Source organism: Eretmochelys imbricata, chromosome 2 (assembly GCF_965152235.1).
Source record: "Eretmochelys imbricata isolate rEreImb1 chromosome 2, rEreImb1.hap1, whole genome shotgun sequence".
NCBI classification, from domain to species: domain Eukaryota; kingdom Metazoa; phylum Chordata; order Testudines; family Cheloniidae; genus Eretmochelys; species Eretmochelys imbricata.
In genome coordinates this window covers 23,667,195-23,680,168 of record NC_135573.1, presented here as the reverse complement: position 1 = coordinate 23,680,168, position 12,974 = coordinate 23,667,195, and positions in this window count along the sequence as shown.

Below are 12,974 nucleotides of genomic sequence, written 5' to 3'. Positions count from 1 at the left end.
AATTTAATCTTCTTCTTAGAGTATGTGCAATGTGTCTCAGGTGGCACTTGACCAGGATTCATCACCAAATTTGGTCAGCTGGTCAGATCATTAGCTTCCCCAGGCCAACCTGGGTACGGACAGTGCAACGTGAACGCTGATCCATGCCCCCCTAGAGTTTAGTTTTAGCCCATGTCTACAAGGTGAATACAATTTACTGATGACATTTTGTGTATTGGTCAGAATGTGGAAGATGGGTATGTAAATTTGTCTGTCACCATCTCTTCATGAGCTATCAACTCTTTGAGTGAAATCCTGGGTCCACTGAAGTCAACAGTTTTGCCACAGACCGCAATGGTGCCAGGATTTTACTCTTTGTAGCCTAATGCTGGGGGTGTTTGTGCACAGTGGTCTGTTCAGTTTGTTTCCATGGTTAATTTAGTTGTTTCTGATTTTTAAGAAGTAAAACAAGAAAACTTTATGGGGTTTGTTTTGTTTTTTGGAGCTGCTGGCATCTCGTAGCATTGCAAGTGCCAAGCTTGTTATTTTGCTGACAGCTACATACAGTCCAGAGGCTCCAGCTATATTTCGTTTCTGTTGTGTGCATCATTTTATAATTTCTTTTTGACTGAAAGAATGACAGGATCGGCAGCGTCTGGAGCAACAAGCTAGGCACTGTCTCTGTGGAGGGCCTTCCGTCCTCTTTAGCAAACACAGTTCCACTTTGTTTTCATTTCCCCCCTGTAGCAGGTCTTTCGTTTCTTTGTGGTTTGTGTGAATGTAGGACCACAAAGATGTGGACCTCCTTTGCCTCCATTACTGTTAGAGCTCATCTCTCTAAATCCCTTTGTTGCTGTTGGTGCTACCACAGTGGTTCTGGTGCTGGAATGAATGCCACCTCACCTTGCACAACCTGGCTTTTTCGTGAGCATCTGCCACTTGAGTTCTGGTTTGAGTGTTCCTATATTAGGCACTTTTATGGCCTCATCAGAGTGTCCAAGCATCTCACAATATATAAGGTATTTATCCTGACAGCAATCCTCTGAGGTATGGAAGGGAAGTTGGAGCAAATTTCCCCACTGTAGACAAGGTCTTAGGCTATGTCTACAGTAGTGAGCTTACAGTGGCACAGCTGTACCGATGTAGCCACTGTATGCCAATGGGAGAGAGGTCTCCCATTGACCTAATTAATCCACCCCCAACGAGTGGTGGTAGCTGTGTCGGCAGGAGAAGCTCTCCCTCCAACATAGCGCTGTCCACACCGGTGCTTTTGTCAGTGTAACTTATGTCTCTCAGACAAGTTTTTTTTTCTTCACATGCCTGAGTGACAAGTTATGCCAACATAGGTGATAGTGTAGACATAGCCTTAGCTATAAAGCCAGTGAAGATGGGACCGAGAACTCATCAGGTGGCCTGCTGGGTGCCAATGGAACTTGCTCCCTTAGCTGAGGTACAAAAATAACTGCTTATGTTTTCACCCCATGGAGGCAGGGATCAAAGCAGCAGTTTAGTTAAATATGGAGTTTATGTTCGGTTAGTTTACCTACTTCTTTTTTTTACCAGTACTCCACTGTGTGTTAGCATGATAGACAGAATACTTGTTCCAAGACAACCCCAGATGGAGTCAGAGACTGCCTGTAGAATAATGAGAGCAGGATTTAATAAACAACTTTTAAAGTCACACATTCATGTTATACAACTATTTAAAATCTTATTTGGTCTCCAAGTTCCTCATGAACATTGTTTACTCACTCTTTCTCATGTTAGCTCCATAGAATCTCATTCAGTCTACAGACTGGACCCTCTGCCCAATTTGAGGTTTCCTATCAGTAACTCTGGAATTGGAGGAGTCGTGGCAGTGGAGTAATGTTTGAAAACAAATCCCTTCTGGGGGTGAGGGGCAGGTGTTAGTGGTGGAAAACCGGACTAGCGCTGAATACTTTATCTTGTGTGCGGATGCAGTTTCTAACCCTGATGGATGGTAAACTTTACTGTAACAAATACAGGGAAACCTCCATCTGGCTGTGGATGGAAGTAGGTGGGAAAGGAAAAGAGCTATCTGGAACGAGGAGGTTCATTGCAGGTTACGACCAGTATTGACAGAGCTGCGTAGTGAACTTCATACCACTCTTGGGTTTGGTTTTCACTGAAGCTCTTGGTTTCCTACTAATGGAGGTTTGCACTTAGTCCTGTAAAAAAATAATAAAAATGAGGAAACCTGTGTCTCATTTTTGCTGAAACATGTTTTCAATTTGAGATTTCTGTTTCCAGATCAAACCACTAACAACCACAGGAGACGAAATGCCAGCACAACAAAATGGTCCTCAACAGCACATCAGTGATGACATCCAGAACCACTAGTTTTCCGTGACAAAATGTTATGATGCAGATGAAAGACCGATCCCAATACATTGTTGGTATGGATGTGGGACAAGCTGGGGAAAAATCCCAAAATGAAAAATGTCTGAACGGAGGAACACTTCTAAGGATACATTGAAACCAGGGCTGTGAAGGGCAGCTTGTGTATCCATACCTGTGCTAGCCGTACTCTAGCTAGTTCACTAAAAATAGCAGTGAGAATGCCACAGTGAGGGCTTTAGCACAAGGTGCACAAGCCCTCCTGGCCCCTCTGGGTACAGACTTGCTTGTGCAGCCAGCACTGAAGCCCACCCCACGGAGTCCTCGCTTCTATTTTTAACAAGCTAGCTAGAGTATAGCTAGTGTGGGTACATCTACAGAAGCTGCATATCACACCCCTGGCTGCAATGCAGATGTACCCCAAGACAGCAAAAGATTCAGGGGTATGAGAGGCCAAAGCAGAAAGTACCTGATCCCACTTCCATTGAAATCAGTGGAAAGACTCCCATTAAATTCAGGTTTCAGAGGGGTAGCTGTGTTAGTCTGTATCAGCAAAAACAACAAGGAGTCCTTGTGGCACCTTAGAGACTAACAAATTTATTTGGGCATAAGCTTTCGTGGCCCACAAAACTTATGCCCAAACAAATGTGTTCGTCTCTAAGGTGCCACAAGGACTCCTCGTTGTTTTTCCATTAAATTCAGTGGGAGTTGGATCAGGGTGAAAGATTAAAATGCATGGTGGTCGGTGATACAGAACTCATTTTTAAAGGCAGAGGAAGATGAAATTCCCCGTAAATACAGCCAAGAAAAGTAGCTGAAAGGACAGAATCTCCATTTGCAGTAATTATTCTTGCCATTCTTCATCTTCATCTGGCTGACATTTATTATTACTTATTATTAACAGAGCCCCTTCCCTGTAGGGCTAACATTTTAAAGTCATGAGAGGGTATAATGCAGAACACACACACATTTGTCATCAGACCATAGAACTGTAGGAATTCAATTAACAGAGAAATAACATTTGATCAGGAGTCAGCAATGGAACATTCTGCTTCCCACTAAAAGAGCACCGCAGACTGGGGGCCATTGAACTCAGAATGTGACTCTCCTGGCCACAGCAAGATGGGTGGCAACCAGGAGAGCTCCAGCCTGTATCCATTTGCCAAATCAGCTGGAGCCCAGAAGTGAGCTATGTAAGCCAATGAAGACACAAACAGTGTGCCAACTGAAGACCCGATCCTTCACCTATTCAAGGCAGAGACAGTGGAGAATGATCGCCAGGATATTCTCTGCATCTGTGGGGACCCTTCAAAATAATGGGCTTTATGGTTCAAGATGCTGATGATGGGTGTCAATATTATAATACAATCTTACACCTTCAACCCCTTTCTTTATAGGCATTTGTGTGGCATTCATCACCATATTATCTGAGTGCCTCACAAACACCAATGTATTACCTTCACCACACCGCGGTTGTTATCTTCATTTTACAGTTGGGGAAAGTGAGACATGGATGACTTGCCCAAGATCACACAGGAAGTCTGTGGCAGAACCACAAACAGAATCACTCTCTTTTGTCTCAGCCCTCAACTCCTTGTCGAGAAGTCCTATAGAATGGAGGAAATCAATTCTATAGAAATTAAATGGGGTTCCATGGAAATTCCTCTAAACTCCTTTAGAATTTAACAGACAATAATATTTTCTGTTATTTTTGTGTAACCATTTTATATAATTCAATAACAGGGATAGGATTTTCTATTGAATTCCATAGGATTTATTCACAATATGGTTGTTTTATCACAGTAGTGATGTGTCCCAGTTATTGATGCAACACAGCCCCTCCCCCAAAATGCTTTCATTCTAATAAAGATCTTGCAATCTGAGAAGAACGATTAAAAAATCCCTTGGAAAACATTGCTCTGTGGGATGGGGCTTTTCAAATGGTATCTAAGCAGGAATTGATCAGCACTTAGCATTTGAACTGATTGGAATATTTTCGACTACATGACATGTCATCTAAATATCCTGTTCTGTTAAAATCAAAACATTTCCCAAAGACGTATCAGATTTGACAAAGTTTCTGTTGGGAAGGTTTTTGAGATCTGGAACTCTCTGGTCACTTCTGGAGAGAGAAGGAGAAAGGAAGAGGAGAGATGTGAATTGAAAACCTAAGGTTTTTTGATCCAAAAACAGCTGTTTCAACACAAATTCGCTTTGTGAAAATGTTCAAAAGGGTTTTGGTTTGGTTCCAGTGAGGAACAAAAACAAATTTAGAAACCTTGAAAGTTGTCACAAAATGGAATTGTTATTCTCCGGACAGCTCGGCGTAGCAGGATTGGTCCCAACATGGCTACACCTTGACCTGCTGTCAAACACAAAATCAAACACCTGTGTGTCAGATACATAAAGCTGTATGTGTGCCACTGTTGATCCATCTGCAATATATTACATCCTAATTTATTACTGAGGGTGTTTTTCAAAGGGGATTCATTAGACAGACAGAATCCATTGCACAGTTAAGGAACTGTTTTTCTTCCCACTGCTCTAATTTTCTCTTCTTCTCGGGTTTCTGTTTCCCTTCATGCTATGGCAGGGATATTAAATGCTGGTGAGATAATATTTGGTCCAACACCAGTTAGTCTGTTCTGGGCAATTAATGTGGGTGGTGAACAATTCTTGACCCAACTTTTGCTGGTTGAATAAACCATGAGATGTGGTTAATTATCTTCTACAGCCCGTATCTGCTTAACGAGGGGTGGAATTTCTCATTTGTAGACCATAAATCTATGAGTTCAGGCTTTGTCCTAAAGGAAACAAAAACACAATTGTCTCTAAAGGGAGTAACATTTTTCATGTTGCTGTCTATGGGCTGGATCACAGCCTGGCAAACTTGGCAATGTGGGGCCATTAAGACCCTTCGTGAGATTTCCCCACATCTTCACTGCAGGCGCGTGGGAATGGTGGAAGAGTAGGGGCTGCACACCAGGTACCTCCTCGCTCCAAGCCACATATGGAGTGGGCAGAGAGGGGCAGGGAATGAGTGCAGTTGGCTATGCCTCCCCCCAGCTGGGCAAACAGCACAGCTAAACTGGCACACAGGCCGGCCGGGGTAGTAATCTGCTACTGGCCTGGATGAGTAGCAGATTACTCTCCAAGCTCCCCATCCCTCCCTGCCCCACCCCAGATGAAGGGAGGAGCAGGGAAAGAAGAATGACTCAGAGGGTCAGCTCCTACTCTGGGCTGCCCCCTGGGCTCTGTTCCACCCCATTCTCTGGTAAAAGGTCAGTCTATACCCTCAATTTGCAGTATCAGCAATGACAGCAATTTTTAATCCTCCTTGTTTAGCTATTTTGTCTTTATAACGTATCCAGCCACACACAGAATGCACAGAGAATTATATCTGCTTTTAAAATCCCTCCCCAAATCAAAGCCTTCTCAGCAGGTTTGCCTTTATGCAGAAATAACTGATCAGCACAGGTCTTTCCCTAGGCTGGAAATGACTGACTAGTGAGAGAATACTTAAAGCATATTTATGAGTTGAGTCACACGTCTCACAACCCCTACCCCAGGCTGACATACCCTTTTGCTTTTCTATTAAGAAAGCCACAAATTCGGCATCTTAGCCTCACAGGTTCTCAGAGCTTATGAAGAAATCCAGTGGCTGAATTATGAGCAACGTGGGTTTGAGGTTTCTCAGAGCTGGTTGTGACATGACCTTTTGAAACACTTTCCTCTCCCTTCCCCCTCCCTATCAAGCACTATTGCATTAAAGAAAATTTCTGTCAGTTTCAGCATAATAGAAAACGTACACTGTCTGGCCCTGAGTTGTTCCTGAGGTTTTTATGACAAACTTCTTTTTTGACATCTGGTAACGAGTTGCAGCTCCCTTCTGAAGAAGTCCCTCAGAGGTTAAAGGCTAATGATATCAAAAACGAGGCTGCCTGGTTTATTGTAAGAGTGTTTGGGTTAGATCAAGCTCTTTGATATGAATGAAACTGCCTAGTCTGGGAAAGGAAATGACTTAAAAGTGATGTGGCAGTTCTTAGAGAGAGGCAGAGGGAGACACATAGAGCACGGCTGCCTTGCATGTTGGATTTAATTGGTTGTGCTATTAATTCCTCAGATGGTGCAAAGAGAAGCAGTATTTCCTAATAGTTTTTACTGTGCAGTTTGCTGAAGATGGGGGGAAATAAAATAGCTGTGTAGAAAGCAAGCCCTGCTAGATGAGCTGCAGTGATGAACTAAAGACCTAAAGTAATGAAGAATCTTCTCTTTACTGCATCACTGAATAAGTTCCAGTAGAACCTGGGTGATCATGACTATTATGAATGATCCCCAGTCTTCTCTGGGTTGTGTTCGTGTCCTTTGAATACTTCCATTTGAGAGGCAGAGTTTGCTCCCAAATAGAAGAGGCAGGAGGATTGGCACCCTCAAACCATAAAGGATCTGCCAGAGGCAGGGGTCATCTGGTACTGGAAGCTCCTTGCCCACAGGCTGCCACCTTACCCCATCTTTACCCAAATTCATGGTGCCCCTTGGGACGCCCTCCTGGAGACATTCCAAAAAAACAGAGAGGGAAAGAGTGTAAGGGCTTGTCTACGCTTGGAAATCTATCTAAATAGCTATTCTGGAATAATGCCCCAGGCGGATATTCCAGAATAAGAATGCCTTTTTCCAATTTAGCTTAATCCACTTATAGTGGTTTCATTGGATAATTTGCAAACTAGTTTAATCCACTTCAAGTAAAGTTCACAAAGTACTTTAGGATCCTTCTCCATGAAAAGCCCTATCAACAGGTAAAATATTATTTTAATTACCTGCTAACTCTATACATTACTGGACAATATCTCCGAAGAGCAACTGTGCACTGTGATAATTTTTCACATCAGACTTTCTGACAGAAGAGCCCATACCAAATACCATGTGATCCTGTAGACAGGTAATGGGTTTCAGGAGCTGAAAGTTGTGTGTGTTATAAAATTGTTCACTAGGGCAGAGCCTGATTCTGATCTGACTTATATTGCTGTAAATCAGGACTAATTGCCTGTTTAGAACTGGCCAAAACACTGAATTTCTGGTTCATGGGAAATTTTGCTTTTTCTACATTTGGCTTCATCCAGATTGGAACAAATCCCAATTTTATCAAAATTTCACATGGACTGGAGATCCTCAAAATTTTTTTTTTTTTGGAAACAGCAACATATGGTGGTTCTGAAATGAAATCTGCTCCCTGGGAGCTTGACAGCTGATGAATGAAATTAAAACTCTTGTCAGTGTCATAGAAGTTAACAGTAGCTGGAGAACTGACAATCTCAACTTTATTCAGCCACTCCTGGATCTCCCAGGGTCTGTGGCTCCAGGACAGCTCCACACATGGACTGCCCTGGGGTGGGGACTTCAGGGCTTCCAGACTCCCAGACCTGCAGGAATCTGGAGCCCTTGCGGTCCCTGGCTTGGGGCAGGCTACATGGAGAACCAGAGGCCCTGGGAGCCCAGCTCTGTAGCAAGAAGCTTGGAAGCCCTGAGAGCCTACCACAAACTGGTGGGCTTTGGAGCTGGAAGCCAATCATATGTTAGAGCTGGAACTACCAGGGTTTTCAGGCTCCTGAATCCATGTCAGTGAGACTAGAAGCCCTGCCACAGCTGACTGCCCCCAGAGGAACAGATCCTGGAACACTGGGCTCCCTGGCCCCTGGGATGCCTGCATGGTGTGGCTGCCCCGGAGCTATGGACCCTGGGAAGCTGGGATTCCTAGGAGCCCAGTGAGCTGACACGTTTCCCATGGAGCCCTGACTTCGGTTCACAAAAAGATCACTGAACCTCAGTGTGTACTGTTGTCCCTTTTTGGCCAAAGCAGTTAGCAAATAGTAGACTAGCCTTGCTGGGTTGTTTCTGTTAGGAGGAGTAATTGATGATACAAGTCAGGTCTATTCCTTGGTGCAAGCCTGTTTATTTTCAGTGAATACACACAGAGTCCTCTATCCCTGAACACAGAAGAAACTAATAACAGGAGGCAGTTTCTTTGTTCAGAAATCCAAGTCTCTCTCCACTACTGTGCTCCAAAGAAGCTCTGTCTCTTGGCTTCCTCCCATGGCCGTGCTCACCGCTGCTTCTCTGGCTTCTTCTTCACTTTCTCTTCACTTTCTCTCTCAGACACACCCACCTACAACCAATCAGTGCTCCAGCCCTTGCATTTGCAATCAGTCCTCAGGGAAACCTCTTGGCCCACATGATTTAACTTTTGCTCAGGCCTTGCCCAATTGGCCAGTGCCTTGGGCAGCGATTTCTATTGTTTCCACTATCACTCAACAAGGGAGTATTAAACTGCTCCTTCCATGTAGCCTGAATAAATGGTACTTAATTCACACTTTGGCTTTACCCAGGTCTGTGATTGATGGCAGCCATTAACACCTTCCAGCATAACACTCCATTTGAAATCAGTGGAGTAAATCCAGTCTCCAGGCAATTAGAATCAGGCCCTGTGTTTATTTTTAAAATTAAAGTATTGCTCTACTGATCATTCTGGCCCCAATCCAATTTGGTCTTAACTCTAAGCATGTGAGTAGTGCCTTTGACTTCAGTGGGAAGACTCACAAGCTTAAAGATAAACGTGATTATAGGTGCTTTGCTGGATTGGGTCCTATAGCATTAACTAAATCACACACAAAAATCTGAGATGTAAAAATCCTTTTAAATGATCTCCGCCATTACAGGATTGTTCCTTGTATATTCTTGAGTGTTTTATCAGTCTGGTTTTAAATGACTTAAGCAATGGGGCCTCAAGCATTTCCTTGGGGAAAGGATTGCAGAGTCTAAGAGCTTGTCTACACTAGAAATGCTACTCAGTGTAATCACTCACTATAGTAATAAAAAGGGTTCTCCCACGGCTGTATTAATCCACCTCCCTGAGAGGTAGTAGCTGGATTGACAGAATTCTTCGGTTGACTAGCACTGTCTACACTGGAGGGTTAGGTTGACTAATCTACATCGCTCAGGGGTGTGGATTTTTCACACCCCTAAGCAATGTAGCTGGGTTGGCTTAACCCCGCGCATCCCTTTGCCTAGTTTCATCCAGTCCCTTTTGATTTGATCAATTTTACAAATCTGAACAATCTTTGTCCCAGGTGCTTGACTTCAGATAACTGTAGATGATTATCAGATTCCTAACAACTGCCTCTTACAAACAGACTTTAGTTATTTCAGTCTTTTCTGGTAAATTAACAGCCTACTCCCCCTCGACTCTTGAATCATTTTATTGCTCTTCTATGAAATCCTTTCAATTTGTTAATACATTTCTTGTAATGTGGCAGCTAGCACTGTATGCTAGGTGAGGTCATACCAGCGTCATAAGGATGGGTATGATCCCCTCTGGATCTGTGGATCTAGAGTTCTAGCCATAATTGTACTTTTTCGGCTTAGAGGGCTTATATTCCACATACTGTTTAGACTTGGCAGCTCTTTTGGGTCCAATAGAGCTTATAAACTCTACAAGGTCAGAGAGAGCTGCTCGGTCTGGAACCAGGGGAGACTGAGGACCTGATCAGATCTGCAAGACCACGATCTTGGCCCACGCAGTTCCAGCTGGTCCTGCACAATGGACATGCTCTGCAGGCTACAGAGCACCCCACCTGGTGAGTCTCTTCCTGCAGAATTTAGAAGCCCCGGTGTTCCCCAGGAATGAACTACCATTCAGGGAACTCTCCTAGGTTAAAAACCAAACATGACACCCGATAAGAGTAAATTAACCTGCCAAGCATTCTAAAAGCAGTCTAAGGAACCAGTGTGCCTTGAGAACAATAGAATAAATCAGGTTTGCATTTCCTGTGCCAAGACTGGAGCTAGTAAAAAAGAGAGGTGGGTTTGGGGTGGGGGGGGAAGAGCCTGCCTGGATCATTCAATTAAAAGCTCATCTCCACATTATGAAGAGAGCTCCCTGGGCTACATCAGGCCAAGTGTTTAGAAGAGTTGAAGGCCAGATTTTTCAGATGCTCAACACTGACACCTGGGACCAGATTCTCAAAGATGCTCACCCCCAGCAGCTCCATTGAGACACTATGACCAGTGTTCAGTGCTTTGGGCCTGAACCTCAAAGGTATTCAGGCACATAGCTCTCACTGCAATTAATAGAAGTTAGACATCTAAATATCTTTGGGGATCTGGGCCCCATTGTGTTGGGTGCTATTGAAATTCTGGCCACTTATTTTGGTGCCTAAATGGAAGCTGAGGACTTCTGAAAATTTGGCCCTAATTGTGTGTGCTGAGCTAGTTTGAAAATTCTGGCCAGGAGGAAGAGGAGAGGCCTTTTCCACACTGTGTATCTGTATTGTGATCATTTACATCAGCTTGCACTGCTGGCCCTGTCTGAGGGAGGGGAATGGGAAGGAGTTCGGATAGATTCATATGGTTTTGATCACTAAGGGAACCCTTTTCTTCAAAAGCACAGATTTTTGTCCATCTCATTTTATAACTGGGGGCCTGAAAGGAGGAAGTGCGCCATTAAAAATAAAACCAAATGGAAGCGAAAAGCAGCTCAAAGTGTAATTTAAATGAGGGCTGCCTTAACTGGGGAAATGTTTGTTATATCACTGTATGGAAAGTAGCTCTCTTTTTGCTTATTGCAAGTGACCGTGTGGGTTTAAAGTTCCAGTTCTCAGCTCCAGACTTTGCCCAGTTAAATAAACAAATACATAAAACTTCCAGAAGCTATTAAACTAAATATATTTAGTTTCTCTCACATGCTAAGTATGTTCTTTCGCTTTACCCCATATCTACCCCCTTGTGTTCCACAGTGCCTTAGGAGAAACCAGCATATTTTCAGATGCTCTCACTTGGAGAGGCGATAGTGCATGATAACTGAACAGTGTTGTATTATTTTTTGAGACTCCATGGCTTTGCCTATCCATCTCTGTTTGGGAGGAATTATTTTACCCTGCCTTTCTCATGCTATCTACTTCTGTTGTATCTGATAAGTGCCTGAAAAGAACCAGGACTTCCAAAGCCCTCTCCATCCACCTCTAAAAATAAAAACAAGCTTCTCCTGAGCTCGCTTGGTTAATTTAATACTTTTCTACTTTTTCTGGTCACAAGTTGTTAGTATTTGACTTATGTTTCACTACACTATTTCTTGTTATTAGTCTTATGCCTATGTACACGTTATTGTGGATAGGAGCCCCAGCTGACCGGACTCAGCTGGTATTCTTTTGCCAGGCCTATTAAACAATTTGCCACCAACCCTAACTTCAGCCTACAAAACAAAATTACTGGCTCCTTTAATGTGAATGAACAACACAAACTCAATTGATCTGATTCCAGATAACCAGGGTCTGTGTGTTCCTGACAACCAGAACAAGCCCTGTTTCAGGGTCTGCTTCTGCTGGTTTTACAGAAAACAGTGTTTTCTCCTGGTTTTTGTAAACCCTGGTAGAGTGGCCCCTTGACAGGGCTACAAAGCAGCTGAGCTTGTGGAACTGGCAGCAGGCTGAGCACGCACTTGTGCAACTTCGAGACTACTCCCAGCTGTAGCTAGCTCTAGAAGTTGCCACCTGTCCTCCAGGAATCCCTGCACTGAGCTCCCCCTCACATAAAGATTGATCTATGTGGAGACCAAGGGCCGCAGTCTGTGCTGTGCCTGGCAGGATGCACTGCTCCCGAGGCATTGCTGGGGGAGGGGAGGAGTGGTTTTGTGCCATCTCTGCTCTGCCTGAATTCTGGATGAGTCCAGAGATCAATGCAGATCCTTGAATTAAGTTTATGCTGTGATAACCCAGGGGCTGCTCTAATTTTACACTGACGGTCACAGCTCCCTGTGGAACTGTCCTGTAGCCCAGGACAGATGCAGAGTACAGCACTCTAGCCACTGCCCCTCCAACATGATGTTACTCCTTCCTGCCTTTGGGCCACTACACATCAAAGGCTCTGGGGTAAGGCCACTATGCTGGTTTCCAGATGCCTGGGAAACCGCTCCTTGCAGCAAGGGAATTACTGATGTGTGGCGGGGGAGGGGGGAAATCTGTCTGTGTTTCAGCCAATTTACATGGCAAGAACAACCCAGACTCAGGGCCTGAGATTCTGGGTGCTCCTGCGAGTTCCAAGCGTGCAGGCAGCTCAGGCTGCTCCACAATCAGATGCAGTTGGCTACTGATCCAGACTTGGGGAGAGGGTCCCTTTTGCTGCTCATTTCCCACTCCTCCTAGGTGAACACTGGGTTGTGGGAGGAGGCGCTGGCCACCAGGTAGCCCACTGGAATACAGTGCAGTGCTCTAGGACTGTGAGGAGGAAAGGAAGCTCTTCCTGAGCTTTAAAAGTTATGGGGCAGGAAGAAAGCTCCGAGGCTTCACAGGGATCAGCTGCCCTGACCACCCTTTTAAAATACAAGTGTATCCTCCTGCAAGCTCAACTCTGAGGGGTGGCTGCCATATGGCTGAGGTGATGCTGAAGACCAGTGGCACTGCATCATGTCTGTTCTTTATAGCAACCCTGCTGTGACTGAGGGCAAGTAGAGGCCATTGAGCTGCCCCCCATAATAAAGACAGCAGGGAGAGCTTAGGGAGACCTCATGAAGGTCCAGGAACCCTGGTCCAAGGACATTTTACAGCAGCAGGGCCGTGTTTTGCCACATTCAGCTGGCATGCAGGCTC